This window comes from Podarcis liolepis, assembly GCF_965112155.1.
Source record: "Podarcis liolepis genome assembly, chromosome: 17".
In the NCBI taxonomy this organism is placed as follows: domain Eukaryota; kingdom Metazoa; phylum Chordata; class Lepidosauria; order Squamata; family Lacertidae; genus Podarcis; species Podarcis liolepis.
This window is the reverse complement of record NC_139571.1, coordinates 34,845,717-34,869,522: the sequence shown is the minus strand read 5'-3', so window position 1 is coordinate 34,869,522 and position 23,806 is coordinate 34,845,717. Positions and strand designations below refer to the sequence as shown.

The 23,806-nt window shown below is 43.4% G+C and overlaps 1 long non-coding RNA gene across 2 annotated transcripts; it reads right to left on the bottom strand.

Annotated features, from left to right (window-relative positions):
• Positions 1-23,558, bottom strand: LOC310696280. 2 transcript variants are annotated; one of them, XR_014520512.1, is made up of 4 exons: positions 23,334-23,558; positions 4,415-4,804; positions 294-3,817; positions 1-51 (listed from the first exon to the last, which is right to left on the bottom strand). It is a non-coding gene; the product is annotated as an uncharacterized lncRNA (long non-coding RNA). The 2 variants fall into 2 exon arrangements; XR_014520513.1 differs by lacking the exons at positions 4,415-4,804; positions 23,334-23,558 and having other exon boundaries at positions 294-2,669; positions 3,375-4,337.
• Between the last annotated feature and the right edge of the window lie 248 nt (positions 23,559-23,806).

The window sequence follows — 23,806 nt, the reverse complement described above, 5'->3', positions numbered from 1 at the left end:
TTTCCCCCACAACTCTGTGATCTTTTTCCGTGCAATGCTTTGTACTGGTCTCTCCTTTTTAGAGTTTGGATTTGATATCCCTCCTTTCACTCCCTTTAAGGAGTCTCAAAGCGGCTAACATTCTCCTTTCCTTTCCTCCCCCACAACAAACACTCTGTGAGGTGAGTGGGGCTGAGAGACTTCAAAGAAGTGTGACTGGCCCAAGGTTACTCAGCAGCTGCATGTGGAGGAGCGCGGAAGCGAACCCGGTTCCCCAGATTACGAGACTACCGCTCTTTACCACTACACCACACTGGCTCTCTAATCTCTTCACGCGCTTCATGAAAAAATTACAGTCAAAATATCACTCTGACTGAACCACATCTAGGTGAGTATCCCTTGCTTGACTAGCGAGGAAATATCTAGTCAAAATGGAACACTGTGATTCTTCATTCGTTTTAAGGTTGCGGCAAGACGGTTTGCGACTTTTTACAACAAAGGAAACTTCTGTATCTTCTCATCTTAAACTGGAGCCTTCAATTCTGGAATATGTCTCCAATGTGTCTTGCAAGTGGAGGATTCCAGTGGAGGCAGAATATGAATGCTTGTAGGTTATAGAGCTGTACTGAAAGGACTGGCCTTTCCAGCAGCAACTACAAGATGACATAATAAATGGGAAACGGACGTCAAAAGGTAACTATGCAACAGGGCAGGCAAACCTATCTCCGATACGTAATGTGGCTGTGGTAGTAATGACTCTAAAATCATGGCCTATGATTTCATTGACAAATGCGCTAAGGGGGTGGATTAGGCTGTCACCCTGACGATCAATGGGGTGACGGATGTCACAGCCAGATCGCCCTCACATCCTCTTCGCCTGTCACTTCTCACTTTGAAGCAACCATTGCAGCTGAAGGAAGGTAACTACCAAATACTCTTGAATATTCAGAGGCGATGACAGGCTCAAATACCTCTCAAGTAAACCCTAAACGCTACATCACAATGATAGCAGCAATACTCTTGTATACATTATGCCTGAAGTACATCTAGGTGAGTATCTCTTGCTTGGCTGGGAAGACAATTTATATTGTGTTCTTCTGCAACTCTTTGTGCAAAGACTTTTTCAGGTCACAGGAGAAGGACGATTACACCGCCCTGAGCTCACTGGAGAAAAGGTAGGTTACTGATGTAATAATACATAAAATATACAAGTTCCTAAGAAGCTTGCACTTGGCAACATTGGTCATTCAGTCATTCTTTTCAGATGAGCTGGGAACGGAAGACGCCAGGTGGCCGCCATTCCTGTTTCCAAGGGAACTTCTTCTGTCGAGATGTCACTGCAGAGAAGGCCTTTTCCTGTGTCAGTCCACAATGAGGTACACTTGCGGGCGGGACAACGCTCTTTGTTTTGTTCCAGATCTTCTGTTTTACAGACGTTGCAGAGTTCACTGTGTCTGAGGCAGAACTGTTTTGTTAACTCCCAAGATGCAAAGTGAGTAAGAGCTCTTGATACATCAAGTAAAAACCAGCAGTGTATTATTGAGAGAAACATGCATTTTGATTGCGCGGCTTTAGGTAACCTGCTGTTTTTGTTCCTCTGTTTCTGTAGGAGAGAGAAAAGGTGCTGAAGACCCCAGTCTCTTCCAGGTGCATCTCATTGACACCCTCTCTTTACAGTTGTGTCTGAAGAGCCCACGACACTCAGAGGAAGCCACCTCTTCCTGCAGAGCGACAGAAGTCACGGTGGACGTATTTTACAAACAAACAAACAAAAAGCTCAGAAAAATACCAAGATGGAGATTTTAAAGAGAATCGAGAAAATTAAAAATACTTAACTGGAAATGAAGATAAATGAAGGAAGGGGAGAATAAAATGTTATTTACCTTTCAAACTGATGAGTCTTTGGATGAAAAGAAGGAGCACATGAAAGGGTACATGGATATGAAGTCCGCTTAAAGAAGAGGGACAATGAGTAGGGAAAATAGAAGGCTTTTCTTTTAAAAGGCAACTAGAGAAGTCATTTCATGAAGGGAAAGTTGGGGTTTTTTGTTGCTGAAGCTAGAAATATGCATGTCGAGAGAGAAAAAGCAAAGAAGACAAGGAGAGGACAAAGCCGTTCCTTCTAATTTCATGTTGGCTCAGGTTGCCTTGGAAGGAGAGAAAGACAGGTAAGTTAAAAACTTGCTGAAAAGGCAAATAAAGCATTTTTAGGATGAAACTGCTGATGGCGACTGGAGTGTGGCTGCTCAGGCACACGGCAAGTCCAGGATCCTAAGGGAAAGTGCTTTCTCCAAAGGAAGTTCCTGAGAGTGGCTAGAGTGCTGGATTAGGACCTGGGAGACTTGAGTTCAAATCCTCACTGTGCCATGAAGCGCTCTATCTCTCAGCCTTACCTACCTCACAGGGTTGTTGTGAGGATCCAATGAGGAAGCAGACTAGAACATCAACTCCACTAAGCCTTTCCAGTAGAACCGGCAAGATTTTGAAAAGAAATGGGAAATGGAGCTCAAAAGGTAACTATGGAACAGGCCAGGCAAGATTACCCCGATGCGTAATGTGGCTCTCTGATGGTAATAACCAAGGTTTTTGGATTTTATTTTATTTTTGCTAAGCATCTTCTAGGAACAGCTATTTGGCACATAGCTCAGACAACACAAAGCATTGACTTTATACAAAGAAAAATTGGGATCCTCCATCACTGAAGGTGATACCAGTTTACTAAAATACCAATTTTAAAGCCAGGTCTAGCAGTCAGCTTCCTTTGCCAGTAACTTCCCACCTGGAAACTAGTGCTGCAGTTGAAGGAAGGTAACTATTAAATACTTTGGACTTTTCAGAGGTGGCGACAGGTGCAAATGCATTCTGATTGAAGGGCTTCTAGGTGAGTATCTCGTGCTTGGCTGGAGAGAAAATCTGTTTTCCTCCTGCAATTCTTGTGCTGAGACACTGTGAGAGGGATCATCACAGCAGCTGGGGCTCATTGGAGGAAACGTACAATATAAATGGAATAACACATACAACCAAGACAGCCAAGGAGCTTATATGGAGCGATTTTGGTCATTTAATCATATTTTTTTAATAGAAGAGCTGAGCAAGTTCCACGTGGTTGCCACCTGAGCTTCCAGCAGGAAGAACCTTATGCAGTCTGGACACAGTACAGATCCTTTCCTGTGTCACTGCTGACTGAGGTCTCTCTGCTGGTGGGAAAACCCCGACTAATATTCTTTTGCTCCAGCTCTTGCTTTTTACACCCCTCCAAGAGCTCCGTGTATCTAAAGCAGTTGATGCAACGTGAGCTCAGTTCTTGATACATCAAGGAGAACCCTGCAGTAGATGTTTGAGGGGCACCTGAATTTTGACTGACCTGCATTAGGTTATCTGCTCTTTCCCCCCACTACTCAGTGATCTTTTTCAGTGCAATGCTTTGTACTGGTTTCTCCTTTTTAATCTCTTCACCCGATTAATGAAAAAATGGCAGTCAAAATGGTACTCTGTTACTGAACCACATCTAGGTGAGTATCCCTTGCTTGACTAGGGAGGAGATATCTAGTCAAAATGGAAGTGTGATTCTTCATTCGTTTTAAAGTTGCGGCAAGATGATTTGCAACCTGTTACGATAAAGGATTCTTCTATATCTTCCCATCTGAAACTGGAGCCTTCAATTCTGGAATATGTCTCCAATGTGTCTTGCAAGTGGAGATTCCAGTGGAGGCAGAATGAATGCTTGAAAGTTATAGAGCTGTACTGAAAGGACTGGCCTTTCCAGCAGCAACTACAAGATGACATAATAAATGGGAAACGGACGTCAAAAGGTAACTATGCAACAGGGCAGGCAAACCTATCACTGATACGTCATGTGGCTGTGGTAGTAATGACTCTAAAATCATGGCCTATGATTTCATTGACAAATGCGCTAAGGGGGTGGATTATGCTGTATCCCTCATCGTTCCATGTCCCAAAGCTGTGTGCTCAGTTGAAGAGGACAAGCATCCCAGGTAGAAGGAGTGTACCATTCTTTGGTCAAGGGTATATGATAGCTGTGCTCCTCTGGTGGAACCTCTAAACTTTTTGCTAAGTATCTTCCAAGAACACCATTTAATGCATGGTTCAGACAACACAAAATTCAGCACCTTACTTGGATGTGACTGGAGTCTTGGAAGCTTGCCTACCCTACGTTCTCCAACAATTGGACCCTTGAGCTTGTTTGGAGGTCCTAGCAGGGGAGCACAGCTATTGTATACCCTTGACCAAAGAATGGTGCACTTCTTTTATCCGGGATGGTCGTCGTCTTGTACTGAACACGCAGCTTTGGGAGGGAAGCACATGGAGCAGGGAGGGAGGGAGATCAGCCAAATCAGCCAGATCAGCCAAATCAACCCTGGCAATCAATGGAGTGATAGATATCACAGCCAGATCACCCTCACATCCTCTTCACCCTTCACTTCTCACTTTGAAGTGACCATCACAGCTGAAGGAAGGTAACTATCAAGTACTCTTGTATTTTCAGAGGCAATGACAGGCTCAGATAACTCACAAGTAAACCCTAAATGCTACATCACAATGATAGTAGTAATATAGTTCGGTACACTACCACTGAAGGACATTTAGGTGAGTATCCCTAGCTTGGCTAGGGAGGAAATCTCTATTGTGTTCGGTCTGCAACTCTTTGTGCTAAGACTCTTTCAGGTCGGGATGACTGAGTCGTCAGAAGAGGCCGTATTCTGCGTCACCACAATGAGGCTCACCTGCAGATAGGAGAAGACTTCTTTTGTTCCAGCTCCTCTTTTCTTCAGGCTTCCCAGAGCTCATTGTACCTGAAGCAGATCTCTTCAGTTGACGAGAAAGATGCATTGTGAGTGAGAGCTCTTGAAACATCAAGAAAAACCCTGCAGCGAGAGTCACCAGCATTAGGACAGTGCTGCTTTAGGTAAATTCACGTTCCACTACTCAGTGTCCCCCCCCCCAGGACAATGTTTTTTGTATTTGTCTCTCCTTTTTCTCATTTTCTTTTCTGCTGGTCTCTCCGCAGGTCTCTCCAAAGAGCTCTTCTTAACATCTTCAGGTTTTCTTTTCCCTGAGAGAACATTCGCAGAATGTTCTCTCAGGTTTTGCTTTTCCCCTTGTTGCATTGCTCAAAAAAAAAAGCAAAAGACACTGGTGGTCGGCGCTCCTGGTTCCCAGGACGGGGTTCAAATCCCTGCGGTGTCCTTGCTTACTTTCTATGCAACTGCTAACTCTCTCATCCCTCTCTGTGTCTCTCTATCTCTCTCTATCCCTCTCTATCCCACACTGTCCAAATAACAATTGGCTCCTTTTTTCTTAAGCCAAAGTATTAGCATGGGAGGGTGCTGACTTCAGTGACTGAGCTTGATTCTTAACTCCACCATTGCACCAAAGGACCATTTCAAGCACCACCTTCAAGGTTTCCAGGACGGGGTTCAAGTCCCTGCGGTGTCCTTGCTAATTTCCAATGCAACCATCTATTTGCTCCTATATCCCTCACTTCCCAAAGTATTAGCATGGGAGTGTTTTTGGGCGGGGATTTCAGTGAATAAGCTTGGTTATGAACACCGCCATGGCATCTAAGGACCAGTTCAAGCAACCTTTGCCCTGTGCCTGCTGCTCTAATGATGCTCCCCTGATGCATCACCAGGTGTGTCTAGGTAGGCTGGATCATGTGGGTGCTTCCTATCCTAGCATCCCATGTATGTATGTATGTATGTATGTATGTATGTTTTTAATTTCTATACTGCTTTATATTTTTAAGAAAAATCTCAAAACGGTTTACAGAATATTAAAACATCAATAAAACAATCTGAAGAAAGTCAAATATAGAATATACAGTCAAAGCAACATAATTAGCAGAAAACTAAAATATTATCTTAAAGATTTCAAAATAAAACATTGCAAAGGAGGTCACCTACAGAATAAATATGTAACCCAAACAAAGTTAACAACAAAAGAACCCCAAACATTTCAAAAAAGAAAAAAACATTGCTAAGTGAAGTCAAATATAAAATGCACATTTAAAACAGCATAATTAGCAAGAGAATAAAATATTATCATAAGGATGACACGGCTGTTTGGCAGGCACCAAAAGATGGGGCAAAAGAATCCAATACTTAGGGTTTGTTGTCAGGCATAGCAATGTCCCTCTGGTCTCCCCAGGAACCACTTTGGTAGTGCTGGGTGAGTGTGGGCCCCGTCTCCTAGGCCAGGTGGAAAGAGCCTTGCAGGGAGCGGCCTTCATGACTCACAGCCGGGCGATGTCCCTCTGCTCTCCCTTCAGTGCTAGCTTCAGGGCTCTGCATTCAGACCAGCAAGATCCCCAAATCCCAATGATCCCCAAATCCCATGCTCCTATTTCAGCTTTATACAGAGCATCCAATACAGCAGATGCAGCCAAGGGAATTCTCAACTTGCACCTTCCACCTCTTGCAGACCAGGGGCATAGGCACTGAGGGTACCATGCCTAAGAGCCCCCCGAATCCTAAGACCACGAGCCCCACTCTTCCAAAAGGGAAAAAAAAACAACCCCAAAGAAACTGCCCCATCATCCCAACTCTACTTCCTTCATAATTAATAGTTGGGCGAGACTTCATTCTTTAGAAGGAAATGGCAATGAAACTTACAAGATTTTCATTTGCATAAACATGGTTAGAATTGGGCTGTAGCATACTCAAACTCATTTAAAATAATTGTATGAATAGACTAAATATTTACAAAATATATATGACACTCTGACACTAGATTCAGAACCAACAACTTTGGTGCAAAGTTCTTCATTCAGAGCATATTAATATTTTTTTATCGACAAGAGGTGTTGATGTGTCTGCAATGGGCAAATTCATGAAAAATGTGTCTATTAATGGCTGTTAAAATGGAACCTCCATTATCAGAGACCCTAGAACTCTGATGATTTTACTTTCTTGGGCTCCATGATGGTGACAGTACTCACAAAATTAAAAAACACCTGCAATGACAAACCTAGACAGCATCTTAAAAAGCAGAGACATCACCTTGCCAACAAAGGCCCGTATAGTTAAAGCTATGGTTTTCCCAGTAGTGATGTACGGAAGTGAGAGCTGGACCATCAAGAAGGCTGATCGCCGAAGAATTGATGCTTTTGAATTATGGTGCTGGAGGAGACTCTTGAGAGTCCTATGGACTGCAAGAAGATCAAACCTATCCATTCTGAAGGAAATCAGCCCTGAGTGCTCACTGGAAGGACAGATCCTGAAGCTGAGACTCCAACACTTTGGCCACCTCATGAGAAGAGAAGACTCTCTGGAAAAGACCCTGATGTAGGGAAAGACGGAGGGCACAAGGTGAAGGGGACGACAGCCCTTTGGTCGGCCCCATGACCCTTCACTTCATCAAATCTGGCCCTCTTTGGAAAAAAAGTTTGGACACCAATGCAATAGGGGATTAATCTCTTCATCTTGCTCTGCTGTGAGCTTCTAATTCCCAGGGTAATATAGTTGACAACTGTTGAAGGCAAAGAGCTACACAGGGTGGACCTTTCACCTGATCTAGCATAGGCTGCTTTTATGTGGTCAACTGCATAGCATATCAGTATATTCCAGTAGGGGGCTCCAAGGTTACAGGAAACAGTTGCTGCCCCCGCCAGAGTGCCATAGGGTCCTTTCACAACACCCAGTAGGAGGACTCCAAATGCTGAAGACTTTGGAGGGACACAGAGGGCACCATATGCTTAAGAGCCATTATGTGTAGCCTAGCAACATTCCTCTGTGAAACAACAGCCTCTGCACCCTGCCATCACACCAGAATCCTGATTTAACTTTCAAAAATGTTATAAACCCATGCTGCTGATGTTTATCATTTTTACTGTGCTTAACAAGTGCTGAAAGAGCTTTGCATTCTCTGTCTCAAGGACAGGTTACAAGTCGTATGTCACTCAGTTCTGCTGTTGCTGCTCTTCTTCTTTATAAACAAAACACAGCTTCCAAAGGAGGGCATTTGAGTGGGGCTGTGCTTTACACTTCCACTATCCCACAGACTCTCTGCTTCAAATTGAAGAACCCCCATTTAGACTCATTGTGAACCTTCGGGGGAACCAACCCTCTCGGGGAGAAATTTGGAGTTGAGAGGCTGCAGGCAGGGAAAGGGTTAAAAACCAACACCAACACCCCTCCCACTGCTTCTCTGATCAAAATCACCCACACCTGAATCTGTTTTTCTTTCGGGAAGAATGGAACGGGGGCAGTTACCAGTATTTGCACGTAATGTCTCATAAAGGCATATCTCAGCAGTAACATTTTAATAACCCTCAACGTGCGTCTATTATACCTGCAGGTAGTCATGGAACAGGGACCCTCCTTCCTTGGATTCCAAAGCAGGTTCACCTGATTTGACCTGAAGGAGCGTCTCCACCCACATTGTTCAGCCCTGACACTGAGGTCCAGCGCCGAGGGTCTTCTGGCGGTTGCCTCCCTGCAAGAAGTAAAGCTACAAGGAACAAGGCAGGGCCTTCTTGGTAATGGCGCCCACCCTGTGGAACACCCTCCCACCAGATGTCAGAGAGAAAAACAACTACCAGACTTTTAGAAGACATCTGAAGGCAGCCCTGTTTAGGGAGGCTTTTAATGTTTAACAGACTATTGTATCTTAATATTTTGTTGAAAGCAGCCCAGAGTGGCTGGGGAGACCCAGCCAGATGGGCGGGGTATAAATAATAATAATAATAATAATAATTATAATTATTATTATTATTATTACTACTACTACTACTACTATTATTATTTCTCATATTGCACGTGAAGTAATGGAAACTGGAAGGAGGAGTTTGGGCTCCTGAGGCTAAATTTTGATTTGCAAACCATGGTTTGTAGCAAGCTAACACCTAGTCTGCACATGCAGTGCAAAATGAGTTTCTTTAGCTCTCTCTTGGCGGTAGGAGTGGAGGAAGTGAATATAGTTCGTTACTCATAAAATAGAGGGTGTCTGGCTCTATTTCAGCTGCACTGTTCTCAGAACATTTGGGGAGCCAGTGCCTGTTTATTTACGTTTCTAAATTAAGTATCATAGCACTATATATGTATACAGTGGTACCTCAGGTGAGATACTTAATTTGTTCCGGAGGTCCGTTCTTGACCTGAAACTGTTCTTAACCTGAGGTACCACTTTAGCTAATGGGGCCTCCTGCTGCTGCCGCGCCGCCGGAGCACAATTTCTGTTCTTATCCTGAAGCAAAGTTCTTAACCTGAAGCACTATTTCTGGGTTAGCGGAGTCTGTAACCTGAAGTGTATGTAACCTGAAGCGTTATATATATTCATGACTGGCAACTATTGCAGATGCGCTGCCTCCCTACGTATTTCAAACCACCTCATCTTTTCATTTAACAAATATTTTAAAATATTTTATATTTTAAATATAAATAAAATATTTTAAAAGCTCTCTCCTTCCACCCGTTGTGTTAAGGCGTACAGCAGACATGGGGACCCTTTGGCCGCCAGATGCTGCTGAACTACAAATCCTATCACCCTTGTTCAGTGGCCATGCTTTCTGTGGCTGATGTGAGCTGTAGTTCAGTAACATTTGGAGGGCAAAAGGGTCCCCACCCTTGGTGCACAGCACTCACGGCAGGTATTGGATAAACAATATTGCGACATTGAGAGCAACTAAATTATCCACCCTTCCCTTTTTGTGCAGTGATTATTATAGGGAGTGTCGCAACTGTTTTCTTCGAGATTGCTGCCAATTAATAGTAGTATAGCATTGTGAAGCTATGAGGTAATGCTGTATTTAAATAGGAAAGAAACCAGAGCAAAAGGATTTGACATTCCATACAGCATTTGCAATTCTGAATGAAAAGTATGCTAGTTTCATTTATATCAGTGGTATCTGTCGTCTTCAGTTTGTTTGAGGTGAGAGTTAGCAGGCAATTCTTCCCCATAAAGGTTTCTGGCATAACCTCACGTTTTATCCTAGAAGAGGCACTTCTGACAGGTCAGAAGAAACCAGGGATGCTTCCCAAATTCTCAGCTGAATTTCCCGTTGTATTCTAGTGCTTCAGATTACCTGGTCACATTCCCAAAGTGAAACCAAGGCTCCATTGTTCTATTTTTCATTTCTAAATTTTGTTCAGTGCAAACTCTATTTGCAACAGTTCCTTCCTGTCTTTCCCCTTTTCTGCATTACAAGTTTGACTATATGCAAAAAAGGGAAACATTACTGTATGTGGTGTGATATTAAGATTATTTCTGTGTGACATTTAATCAACATGCAACGGTGCACATTCAAATCAGTAAATGTGTTTAGACATAATTTTTGTTGTGATAACATTGTAAAATGAAAAATTGAAAAAATAAAATATTTTTCTAAAAGCAAATCAGTAAATGTGTGTGTGCGTGTGCGTGTGCGTGTGTGCACGCGCACAAATGGATTCTTTATGCAATCAAGATTCTTTTTTTGCAATAAGGAAAGGGATGGGGAAATGCAATGGAAACAGAATGATGGCATTTGCTTCCATGCCATGTCATCTAGGCTCCCTGAAAAAAACCCAACACCCCTCTTTCTACCAGTCATGGAAAAGGGGTGGTGATAATAATAATAATAAAACCAGGAAGAGGCTGTAAGTAATTCCCTGCCCATTCCTGCTCTGAAATGGAAACATCCTGATTTGCACGCTGCAATGCCAGAGGTTCCATACACTCCTTGTGAGAACAGAAACTCCAGTGCACATATATGGAGTCCTTGCAAGAGCAGGTATCCCTACTTTCTCAGGAGAGAAGGGAAGCTCTGTGCTTTCAAAAAGTCTGCACATGGAACCACCTTCTCCATTGAATGCAATTATTGCAGTGATTGGCCAGTGCAAAAGAAGTTCTGTGTGAACATCGTGGACTCAAGAAGCTCTAGATTATAGGAGGTGGATACAGGGTACTGTACCTAGTAACTATTTTTGAATAAGGGGTTTTCCTTATGGCTATGTTGAATGTTTTATGTAGAGATGAGACTTGGTTGGCTGAGAACGACCAAACAATCTGATGGTGAGATCTAGCAAACCTTGGTTTAATGTTCTGTTTCTTGCTGAAGGCCACCTAGTGGCTTGAGGGAAGAGCTGAAGTTGAGTCTCCTGCCTCCTAGCTAGCCCAGAGCCAGTTATACATGCAGTGTATAACTCCACAACAAATCAGGTTTTTGTTTGTTTTACATGTGACGTCAAAGAAATTTTTTCTATCATGCTGTACGGTGCTCCCAGTCCTAAAGGTTTTGCAATCCCAGTTTTCTCAAACCGTTCAGAGGCCAACTCCCTACACTTGTAGGCATATGTCACACAGCTAAAGGAGCACAGGAGTGTTGCTATGTACATGCTTGCAACTCAACTTACCAAGGAAGAAATGAAAAGGAAACTTTGAATCACTGCAGACTACAAACGGCTTTTGAAACTTCCTCTTCCATTTCAAAAGCAGCTGTCCATGGAGCTTGGGAAATGACTGAGAAAGCCTCAACAGACAGATAGACCTAATGGTGCAATTTGCTGGTCTCCAAATTAAGAGAGCAAATGCGATTCATGGAGCAGATGTATGAAAAGTGGGAGATAAAATCAGTAAGGTTGATCCTAGGCTGAAGGGAGGTATAGAAATTCAATCATCAACAACAACAACAACATACATCTGACCTCAATCCCCGGCTGAAATCATATCCCTGGGGCAGGCACGTCAGTGGCATAGAAAGAGCCAAGTAGTCTCACTCAACAACAAGCTGCCAGACTAAAGGCATAAAGCTGATTCTTATAAAATGGCAGTTGTCCAGGATGGGCTCATTACGATCACTGGTTCCCAGTACTAGGAGAATTCTGGGATGCAATGGTAGTGTCCCAATTCCCATTTATAAACAACAGCCACCAAGGCATGCGTGAGAGAGAACATCAATTCACTTTGCATTAAAAAGTGAATTTACCTAATCTGCACTATCCAAAACAATGTGCAAACCGAAACACAGCCATCCTTTAATAGCCACACTTCTCTGAATGTTGCAACACAGTTCTCTGGCCAAGTAACAAATACAAAATTGCATATGCTAGGATAGGATTTGCATGTAAATGCATACATTACATAAAATAATGTTAAAGTACATTATGCTAGGGGGAAGCTGCTTTGCAGAAATGCGGATGTTAGGCAAAATTGCGCACAAAAATATCTCGGTGAGAGAAATTCACACTAAGACACTGATGAATTTTCATGAGGACTAAAAACCCTACGAAACACCACCAACTGCTGTGCAAATGTGGAGAACTGGGCTTAGGACTGGCAAAACGAGTAACTGAAAAAGCCAAAATTGACAGATTGACCCATCCCTAACCACCCAGATTCTGTAGGTTTGCTACAATCACTTAAAAGTGGGGAGAAAGTAGAATTGGAAGTTATGGGTGGTAGTCAACAAAATTTCACTCAGAGTAAGGTAAAGGTAAAGGGACCCCTGACCATTAGGTCCAGTTGTGGTCGACTCCGGGGTTGCAGCGCTCATCTCGCTTTATTGGCCGAGGGAGCCGGCGTACAGCTTCCGGGTCATGTGGCCAGCATGACTAAGCCGCTTCTGGTGAACCAGAGCAGTGCACGGAAACGCCGCTTACCTTCCTGCTGGAGCGGTACCTATTTATTTAGTTGCACTTGACATGCTTTCGAACTGCTAGGTTGGCAGGAGCAGGGACCAAGCAACGGGAGCTCACCCCGTCACGGGGATTCGAACCGCCGACCTTCTGATCGGCAAGTCCTAGGCTCTGTGGTTTAACCCACAGCGCCACCCACGTCCCGTTTTACTCAGAGTAGACCTGCTTAAATTAAAGGACATACCGTAGTCATGTTAATTAATTAATTTCCCCACCCCAAATTCCCTTCCTCTCTAGGAATCTTGCTCAGATCATGTTTAACCCTTTTAAAGGAAGGCCAAGAAGCACTGACGCCCCCCACGGGCTCACAGAGCAGGAGGGAAGGTGCATGGTGTGGGATGCTCCTGCCCACCCCAATGAGATGCGCAAGTCGGCGGCCCTGCTGAGGGTTTTCTCATGCCATTCTGCTCCTTGCAATACTGGTGCCTCAATCCCACCTGGTTTCAGATGCATGAGGCTCCAGCAAAGCCCTCTCCACCCTACTTACATCTGACCCTACTCTAGCCTCCATCAGGAGCATGAGGCTTGTGTTAGTCTTACTGCAAATGAATTAGTGGGCAGTGGAAGCGGGGTGCAGGCAGCCAAGCTGCATGTGAGAGAGATGCCTCTGTTTTCCTTCTGCTGTCAACAAAGGCTTTAAGGCCACCGCCCCCTTGGTTCCATCAACTCATCTCCTTTAAAAGCACAATTCAGAACGGTAGCCTGCACAACTACTCAGGAAAGCGGCAACACAATAAAATTCAAAACAGTAACAGTCAATGGCACATTTCTTCGACACCCAATTAAAACAATTTAATTAATTCAACAAAATGGATTAGTTCGATCAAGTGATACCAGCTTTAAAATTACAATTTTATATACATTATACAGTGGTACCTCTGTATGGTACATACGCTTCAGGTTACAGACTCCGCAAACCCAGAAATAGTGCTTCAGGTTAAGAACTTTGCTTCAGGATGAGAACAGAAATTGTGCTCCGACGGCGTGGCAGCAGCAGGAGGCCCCATTAGCTAAAGTGGTGCTTCAGGTTAAGAACAGTTTCAGGTTAAGAACAGACCTCCGGAACAAATTAAGTACTTAACCTGAGGTACCACTGTATCTCCTAATGCTGTTTTAAAAATGCATACATTTTTTTTTACTTGTTATAAGTCATGTTTGCTATTTTGTTGTGTAAATTATGCTGGAAATCAATTAAAAAAATCGTTATTCATTATTATTCCCTTTGTATTCAAATAATATGCAGTATTGTCTACTTTTTATGCCCTTCAAGAACAAATGTGCTGAGGTGTGTGTCTGAGCATGTATGCTTATGCACATGTGTAAGCAAACAGGTGGGGAGGGGTGCTGAGCTAAGTCTTTGACCCAGGTGAAGAAAAGCATGGTTTCGCCCCTGAAAGCGTTTACACAACATTTTCAACTTAATTATGACTTGGTTGTTTCTAGTAAACACATAACACACTTATATGGATATTGCCCCAATTTAGAAGAGGTTGAGCCTATGCCCTCCACAGCAAACCTGCTCTGGATCCTGTTCATTCTCTACTTATATCTTTTTTTTTGAAAAGTGAACACAAACAGGACAGTATCTTGGTCCATTGTAACCAGCATAAGGAGTGTTAAGCATGCAAAAAGCACATTCTCCCCCATAGATCTTGGTGACATCAGTGAAATACTGCAGATCACATCCATTCCATACATTTAAACCACATTTATAGCACTTTAACCGTCATACCCTCAACCGAAGAATCCTCTTCCCAGCACCATTAACACCCTATAGCTCCAAGGATCTTTTTTTTTGGGGGGGGGGGTGAAAGACATGTACTTTAAATGCGTGGTATGGAGGTGACCTCAGTGCCCTTGGATGAGTCAGCCATAAAATACAAATCTGAACAGGCAGATCAAAACATAAACATTGGTATATGTAGTGAAAATACTAAATAAGAGCAGAAGAAGTCAACATATTTCTGTTGCAATCCTATATAAATATTTATGGGAGTTCACATCAGAAGTAGTAAAGGTCTCGCTGGGGCTAATTTCCAGGCTGCTGCCCAAGTCACAATCAGGACAATTGAAAAAATAACAGCGCAGTTATGAATTAAATTGCGCAACAACATTTTAATCATCTTCAGTTAAATTAAATACAACAGATGTTATCTTTGTTGTTGTTTAGTTGTTTAGTCGTGTCCGCCTCTTCATGACCCCATGGACCAGAGCAGGCCAGGCACTCCTGTCTTCCACTGCCTCCCGCAGTTTGGTCAAACTCATGCTGGTTGCTTCGAGAACACTGTCCAACCATCTCGTCCTCTGTCGTCCCCTTCTACTTGTGCCCTCCATCTTTCCCAACATCAGGGTCTTTTCCAGGGAGTCTTCTCTTCTCATGAGGTGGTCAAAGTATTGGAGCCTCAGCTTCAGGATCTGTCCTTCTAGTGAGCACTCAGGGCTGATTTCCTTCAGAATGGATAGGTTTGATCTTCTTGCAGTCCATGGGACTCTCAAGAGTCTCCTCCAGCACCATAATTCAAAAGCACCAATTCTCCGGCAATCAGCCTTCTTTATGGTCCAGCTCTGACTTCCATACATCACTACTGGGAAAACCATAGCTTTTACTATACGGACCTTTGTTGGCAAGGTGATGTCTCTGCTTTTTAAGATGCTGTCTAGGTTTGTTATCTTTAGATTGAACAAATGTACCATCCTGGAATTACATCCCCACTGAGTTAACTGATGTGTCTCTGTTCCATCTTAACAGTCAGACAGCTGTTGCAAAGGTTTTAAAATTGCTCTGCCATCCTTTTGAGACAGCAAGTTCTATACACAATTTTCCCCCAATGAAAAAATAACAATTGACCCATTCGTACTGTAAAATTATTTCCAAAGGCTTTCATTAGTGTTCTGAGATATCTGCATGTTTAAAATGACAACCGTTAATTTTATTAATTTAAAAGTTGGTTTTAAACAGGGGTTTATCACCTGCCACATTTACAAAAGTTAATAATTTGGATTTATAACTTGTGATAGTAATGACGTCTTCTTTTGTTTATAGGTAAATCGGTAGTTATGGCGCAGACTAGCAGTACACAAACAGAGCAGGAGCAGGTTCCCATATCGTTAGGAAAAGAACCAAATAAAGCAAATCTGGCTGTTCTCCTGGCAAACAGAATAAAACCATAAAGTTTCAACATTGACAGAAGCTGAGATTGTTTTAAACTGTCCACAAAGCTATAAATTATTCAGACTGTGATAAGAGTTACGAGTTTGTTCCCAACTTCTTGGTACTGCTAACATTTGAGACCTACAGACTTCAATCATCTCTCAGTGAACCAAAGGTGTTTTCCAGTTTACCCTTGAAGTCACAAACTTCCTGCAGAGATAACAAACATACTGACCTTCCTGCATTCTCTAACCTTTAAATTTTTAAAAAATGGATTCAAATACTGATCAAAGTCACATGACACCAACAAAAGGAAGCATGCTGTATTTTAATTGAGACAAATTCTGCAGATACCTAAGGCTGGAACTGGACACATCAAAAAAGTGTTTCAGGAAAATGCATTGTAAACTTTATTACAGGAAATCACGTTTGCGAAAGACAGGACTCCACAGCACCATCTGGTGTCAGAGTGTTATAACGCATATAAAATACTTTTTCTTTACTAATGTAGCTGAGTCCCAAGACAACTCCAGTGACGTATCCAAGACCTGACCTCAAACAATGTTCTACTGTCCTGATCCATTGCTACTGAGGTCTCTTTCTCTTCTTAGGCCTTCATAATAGTCCCAAAGTATACTAACTATACTTGAAAAACAGAAGTGACAAAAGTAGGCCTTGGCTGTGGCACAATCAAAATTATAAAAAACAAACTCCCTTTGAAAATCATGCTGAACTTCTGAGGGTTTGAGATTTACTGGATGTATGGCTTTAAAGGAGAATGTACTAAAAATGGTGTATAGATGGCATTTAACGCCAACAAAATTGGCTAAAATGTATAGAAAGAGAGCTAGAAGGTGTTGGAAATGTAAAGAAGTAGATGGCAATTATTTTCATATGTGGTGGACCTGCGATAAGGTTAAAAAAATTTGGGAATTAATTTATAATGAACTTAAAAAGATATTTAGGTATACCTTTCCCAAAAGACCGGAAGCTTTTTTACTAGGTTTAATGGGAAGGGAAATTAAAACAAAAGATCATAATTTGTTTATGTATGCTACTGCCACCGCGAGAACCCTTCTGGCCCAAAAATGGAAAACACAAGATATACCAACCATCCAGGAGTGGCAGGTGAAGATGACAGACTTTGCGGAACTTGCCAAATTGACGGGGAGGATCCGGGATCAAGAAGACCAGAGATACAAGACCAATTGGAGTAAATTTATTGAATATTTAAAGGAGAACTGTAAAAATGTAAAGACACTAGCTGGACTGGAATAACACCTTCAATGTAAAACAGTAGTGATACAAGAATATTGTACGTGATAAGAATGTGATTAATATACCAACTGCAGGGAGGAAGGGAAGTCAAGACTCGGCAGAGTCAAAGGGAACATATGGTAATAGTAAGGATTGTTAGAAAAAGAATATTTAAAGAAAATAATAAAAATTTACTTGGAAAGAAAGAAAGAAAATCATGCTGAACTTCTTTTTAAGATGCAATTTAAATGAAATTCCTAGAGTGCAACAGGTGCAAAATGGTTATGTGAGGTCTCACAAAGAACAACAGAATAATCCATATAAATCTTGCTTATTTATTGAAAAGGTCAATATACTCTCTTTTTCCTTAACGAGACTAAGGTGCCTAACATCAAAAGTTAAACAATAACTTGCAACACAGTCCTAGCCACGTCCACACAGAGAAATAATTCCTATTGTAGTCAATGCTGCTTACTCCCAGATAAATGAGGTTAGGATCGCAGCCTTAACCCTTTTCAAAACAACAGTAAAAAAAATGCAAGAAATACAATTTCAAAAATGCACAGGAAAAACAGCAAGAAAAAATATGTTAAAAACACGAGCCGTCAAAAATAATTTAACCAAAGCACCTAAAACTTCAAAAAGGAAGGAACCATTTATGTATGAGGTCAATCTAGGTACAGCTGTCAATCCTGATTTATGATTAGGTTCTTCATGGCTTCCTGTGCTCTTCTGTCTCCTGTAATTTATCTACTCCAAGGAAACCCTGGCTAGCTTAGATTTCATCATGAAATAGTCTTCACCGATTGACGTATTCATCCCAGTGTTTTCAATGCAGTGTTTTCAAAGTATTAGGAACCATGCAATATTATGTGAGGAGGAGGAAGGGGAGCATAAAGAAGGCTTCATGCAGTGAGCTGCCACTCAAACTCAGTAACACTCTTCCAGGCTGCAGCAGAAAACTGGGCAAGTGGAAGAGGATCCCAAGCTGTAGTTGAAATGCAGGATTAAATAGAAACAAAAAGTAGGCAGATACCAGAGGATGGCTGATGGCAGCACATCTGCCAGTTAGGCAACTGCTCAGAACATATTCTGGGTCTTGGGGTCCAGCCCCCTTCTCAGGGTCTCCAGGGGAAAGAGTAAAAACTCAGTGAGAAGGTGGGTGGGTGGGAATAATTATGACTGAGTCATAAGTCTCTGAGACTTCAAGGTTAAATTAAATGTGGCATTTAAATATATTATACAATCACATTTCTGATAGGCTGTGAAGAGCACACCATGCAGCTGGTAAGGAATCAGAAAGATCTGGAACGCCTTATTGTGAGTCGTGCAATGCAGAGCATTTGAATGTGGTTCCACAGGAAATGAAGCCTCCATGCTTTCTCCTACCACCATGAGAAATACCATAGCTACCCTTGTCCTGCCCATCCCTAATTATAGCCTGAATGGAGGATGCAGCCCAGCCAGCAAAGCATCCACATCTCCTCATGCTTGGTCCTGAAGCAGATTGCAAAGATGCTATTTCAACCCAGAAAGCAAAGAGATCCAAGCATTATCTGACAGGAGGAAGAATGGAAAACACAATGGCCCTATAGGTGATTTGAAGCTTCCATGAAGCCATAAGTCACTGACTTCCATGCCTCCATATTGCTCCCTATAGGCCACTGAAGAGTAATGCTGCTACCTGCCTCCAAGGTTACCTTCCCTCACACAAACCTATGTCCACCATTCTAGTTAGGGTCGGCCCAAGACATTTCGACACTTGAGGCAAACCACAAAATAGTGCCCCCTTCCCCACCAGAAAAGAAGGGGTGAATGGAGATGTCAGGAACAAGGGGAGAATAAAGATCTACATTGGGATGTGCTGCCCCTGTGGATCCTACCACCTGAGGCAGTTGCCTCATCTTGCCACATAGGTGGGCTGGCCCTGACTCTAGTAGCTGTTCTAGTGAAATATAATATGCTCCAAGACTCTCCCCAAGGGCTCCAGGCCAGGGGAGGATAATTTTCTTCAGTTTGAGGGCCACATTTCCACAGTGGACTTCAAGTTGATAGCTGTTTCTATTCCATTTCATTCCCCACTTGGAAGAGGGCAGTTTTCTGAGGCCGCAATGGAGGCTGAGAAGTAAGCCACATTTACCTCTACTCCCACATGGTAGACACAGTTATGTACTCTCACTTATGTTTGGTCTTGTTCCTCACAAGATTTGCCCCAACTGTGCTCCAGTCATCATCTGCTTCACCACCCAGAAAACCAAGGTCAGTTAGAAGCAATTGTGCCAATGGGCCTGTCCACAGTGAGGCAAGGATCTTGACCAGAGCTGGTTAGCCGCCCCCTCGCAAATATTCAGAAATCCCTCAGGCTATCTTAATGGGTTCTGCCAGTCTTGCAGGAGGAGTCAGTAGCAGCCAATCCCAACCTGGGAAGGCAACTGTACCAATCTTGTGAGGTACAGTTTCCCATGTGCCTTTTTTGTTCAATTTTTAAAAAATTCACCCATTAGACACAGAGTGCAAATCAGGAAGTGAGAACATCTCTAGATTAGCGGCCATCTGCCCAAACTGCTTAAAGTATGCAGTTATGAGATAACCTGGCAGGCCTTACATAAATATTAGCCGGTGCAGTCTGTCCTTAGGCTGCGTCCTCTTGTGTTGAAATCATGTCAGCTGCTATCGATTGCAAAGTTCATGATCAATGACTCTGCTCAGAACCTGTAAACATGGGTTGAGCAATCTAGCATTTAAAATAATTATACCTGCCACCATACCTTGTCATTATGAAATTTTCTCAGGTGCCTGATTCTTCTAGATGCAAGTGCAATGGCTTCTTTGCCCTTCTGGAATGTTCCTTGCCAGTATGCTGTTCAAACGTGCGCGCACACGAGGAGAACTACTGAATCAGACTGAGGGGCCATCTCATCAAGTATCCTCTTTCTTACAGTGGCCTGCCAGTAGCCTCTAGGGCACCCACAAACAGACATGAAGAGGAATATTGCCTCTGAATCTGGAGGGCTCGTTTACTGTGGTGGGTAATTTGTTGTTGTTGTTTAGTCGTTTAGTCGTGTCCGACTCTTCATGACCCCATGGACCAGAGCACACCAGGCACTCCTGTCTTCCACTGCCTCCTGCAGTTTGGTCAAACTCATGCTGGTAGCTTCAAGAACACTGTCCAACCACCTCGTCCTCTGTTGTCCCCTTCTCCGTGTGCCCTCCATCTTTCCCAACATCAGGGTCTTTTCCAGGGAGTCTTCTCTTCTCATGAGGTGGCCAAAGTCTTGGAGCCTCAGCTTCAGGATCTGTCCTTCCAGTGAGCACTCAGGGCTGATTTCCTTAAGAATGGAGAGGTTTGATCTTCTTGCAGTCCATGGGACTCTCAAGAGTCTCCTCCAGCACCAAGAAACATATCCTCCATGAATTTTGCAATAATTACGTTGCTTTTAATCCCTATAACCTGTCCAAAGGACTTAAGTTATATATAACCTATATAAAGTATGTAAATAAGTAGCATTTGTCTATCCCCACCCCCCTTTAAAGCCAGCCAGGGTTACCGGCCAACAGCACATCTTGCAGCAAGGCGTTTCATAAATTAATTGGGCATGGTGGGCAATATGAGTATTGGCGTTTGGCATATAGGTTGCAAGGGAATGCAGAAACAAATAGCCTGGTGAGACTGGTGGTTAAAAGAATAAACTGAAGGCTTATTGCTCCTGGCAAGCAAAGGCATTCCGAGTACAAGCTTCTATATGGCCATGATGGGGTTATGAGGTTAGCAAAAGAGAGGAGATAAGGAAGAGGAGAAACACATGGTACATGACAGCAGGTGGTTAACTTAACAAGGAATCAGCAAGGGAAGAATTAGGTTGCCTTTCTGTCTGTCGCCCCCAGCTGGTTGCAAGTGCTGTTGCTTTGCTCCTAAGAGAAAGAGAAAAATGTCTTCCTCTGCATTTTCTCAGCAAAAAAAAAAGCATGTTTCTATAGCCTTTTACCACACCCCTCCTATACTGGAAACTGTGATGTCATTCACATGATGATGACCCTTTCTTTGACCTGACTGTAACACGATTGGCCGTGCCAGGTTAAGATACCATCCACTGCACTAGGAGTTACTGTGGCATTCTACGCAGCCCCAACTACCCAAGTCAAAAGCACAATCTGACACAAGAATAATGATACGCCACTCCTGCCAGGGGCCCTGGCAACCAAATTGCAGCCTTCCAGTAACAATATAATTCAACTGAGAATGCCCCGCCTAGTCATGAAGGGCATGGACGGCATCAATCAAAACACAGCAATGTCAAGATTGGAACACTGAGCTCACTCAACCTATTCACTGGGACTCTGCGAGCGCTTTATGGCCCAGGACGTTTCACCGCTTGAGGCAAAAACAGAAAATGCTGCCCCCCACCCATGCTGAAAGCGGCAGAGCAGTAAAATGGAACCAATAATAATATAACAGACCTTTACTAATTGGCAGCAAAATTTTATCAAGACATAGCATGTAAGGAAAAGTGGACAGAATCAGAAATGGCTGAAGGAACCATAGATGGGGTCAGCAGCGGAGCATATGCCCGTGCTGCCGAGGCGGGCACGCTCCTGAGGGGGGCATGGCATGCTCCCAAGGGGGGCATAGCGTAGAGGGTGCCCTCCCAGGCATGAGATAGCTGCTTGGGTGCCTGGAGCGGCGCATCTGACATGGGCAGAGAGAGCCGCCCATGTCAGACATTTGGCGTGCCGCCCGCCTGTGACTTCTAAGCCTCCCCCAAGCTGTCAAAATGAAGGGGGGAGGGGAAAATATCACTGACAAAGTGGTGCAGTTCCCCCCTTACCCCAACGGCTCGGGGTAGGCCTGAGAGTTGTGGGCAGGCGGCTTGCCAAATGCCACCCCCCTCAGTGAGGGCACCCCCACTGCCCCCCTTCCTACACCCCTGGATGGGGTTCCAAAGCAATTTCCTATTCGTAGAACCACAGAATAGAATTGTAGAGTTGGAAGGGACCCCAAAGGTCCTCTAGTCCAGCCCCCCACAATGAAGGAATCTCAGCTAAAGCATCCATGGCAGACAGCCATCCAACCTCTGCTTAAAAACCTCCAAGGAAGGAGAGTCCACAGGACCTGCGTAGCTTCAGCAAAACTGTCATTCCCCAGAGGACCATCTTATTCATGATGAGCTCAACATTAAAGCATTTACCTGGGGTGTAGCCACCACCTGATTCAGCACTTAGATGTAACTGTACTCTCCACAGGTATCCAAAAATAGAGGGTTATGGCAAAACCTGCAGACATCTTAAGTTTCATCTTAAGGACAGATAAGTGTGAGAGCTCTGACCTCACTTTATTGACATTCTGAGCAAGCCCACTGAAACTAAACCTGGAAAGTTCCTAAATGTGAGGTAATAAAATAAAAAAGTGTGTTTGAATGCTCAGTATTAAGTGTCATTTGGTTTCCAGCAAAGAGCCAATGACCGGGAACAAAGAGCACAGAAGCCTGAAGATGAGACCCTTTTAAAGGGTAGCCATTTTTAGCCATACTGTATAGTCATAGTTTCCTGCCCTGACAACCTGTGAGGAAAGGTGAATTAGGAATATAAATAAATAAATAGATGATAGATAGATAGATAGATAGATAGATAGATAGATAGATAGATAGATGATAGATAGATGATAGATAGATAGATAGATAGATAGATAGATAGATAGATAGATAGATAGTTGCACAAACCTGGCTGTCCCAAGACTTTTTGCTCCCTCAGGCAAAGGACAAGATGGCGTCCCCACCAAACCATTCCTGACAGGATTGTTGGTTTGATCTTACTTCCACGCTGTGAATGGAATAGCATCGTCCGCTATACCTGAGGGCAGCAGGGTAGTTTAAAGGGGTACATGCCAGGCCATGTGCCACACACAGCTCTGGTCTCCAACAGAGGGGAATAGTTGTGGGCTTACGGCCACTGGCCCCCTCATGCGCCACAGCATCTGCCGCCTGAGGTAATTGCCTCAGTCTGCCTAATGGTAGGGCCAGCCCTGTGCCCAAATCACTTTTGGTTGTGAGTAGGGGCCACAAATATTGACTATAGTTAAGCCAAAACATGATGGCAAGGTTACTATATTTTCTGTTGAGAGCCGCCCTGTTATCTTTGGAATTAAGGGTGATATGATAAACAAACAAACAAACAAAGTGCTTGTATGGGTAATATGGGCCTGCCTTTGGAAACTGTTCAAGGGAACCAGTCCTTCTTCTTCTTTGGCAATCACATTTACCTCAGAATAGAAGCCACTGGGCTGCTCACTAGGAGCACCCATTTTGAATGCATCTCACCAGAGTTTAAATGGTTGTACTGCTTTCTTGTCTGCTCCCAGTCACAATTCAAAGTGTTGCTGCTCACTTTTAAATCCCTGCATGGCTTTTGGACCTGGGTACCTGAGGGATTCACACATTTCAAACTCAATACTGAGCTAGGTTCAAGGTTCATGTATGAATATATGAAGCCCTGAGCCCTTTATATATCCCAGCTCAATTACTGAGATAATCTGGAGGAGCTCCGTTAGTTATACACGTACATACCTTCCAAATTTTTCGGATCGGAAACCCAGGTGAGTCACGTGACCCAAACCACAATTTCACCCCGGGGAAAGAGTGGACAAGAGCGCAACACCCAAAATGGCTGCCTTGATCTCATGTGAAAAAATGAGTTGTAATTCCCCCCCCCCCGGACACTTGACAGGTATGTACATATTTCTGGCCTGATCCATCAGGCCTCTTACGTACTAAGCACAGTCATCCACATTATT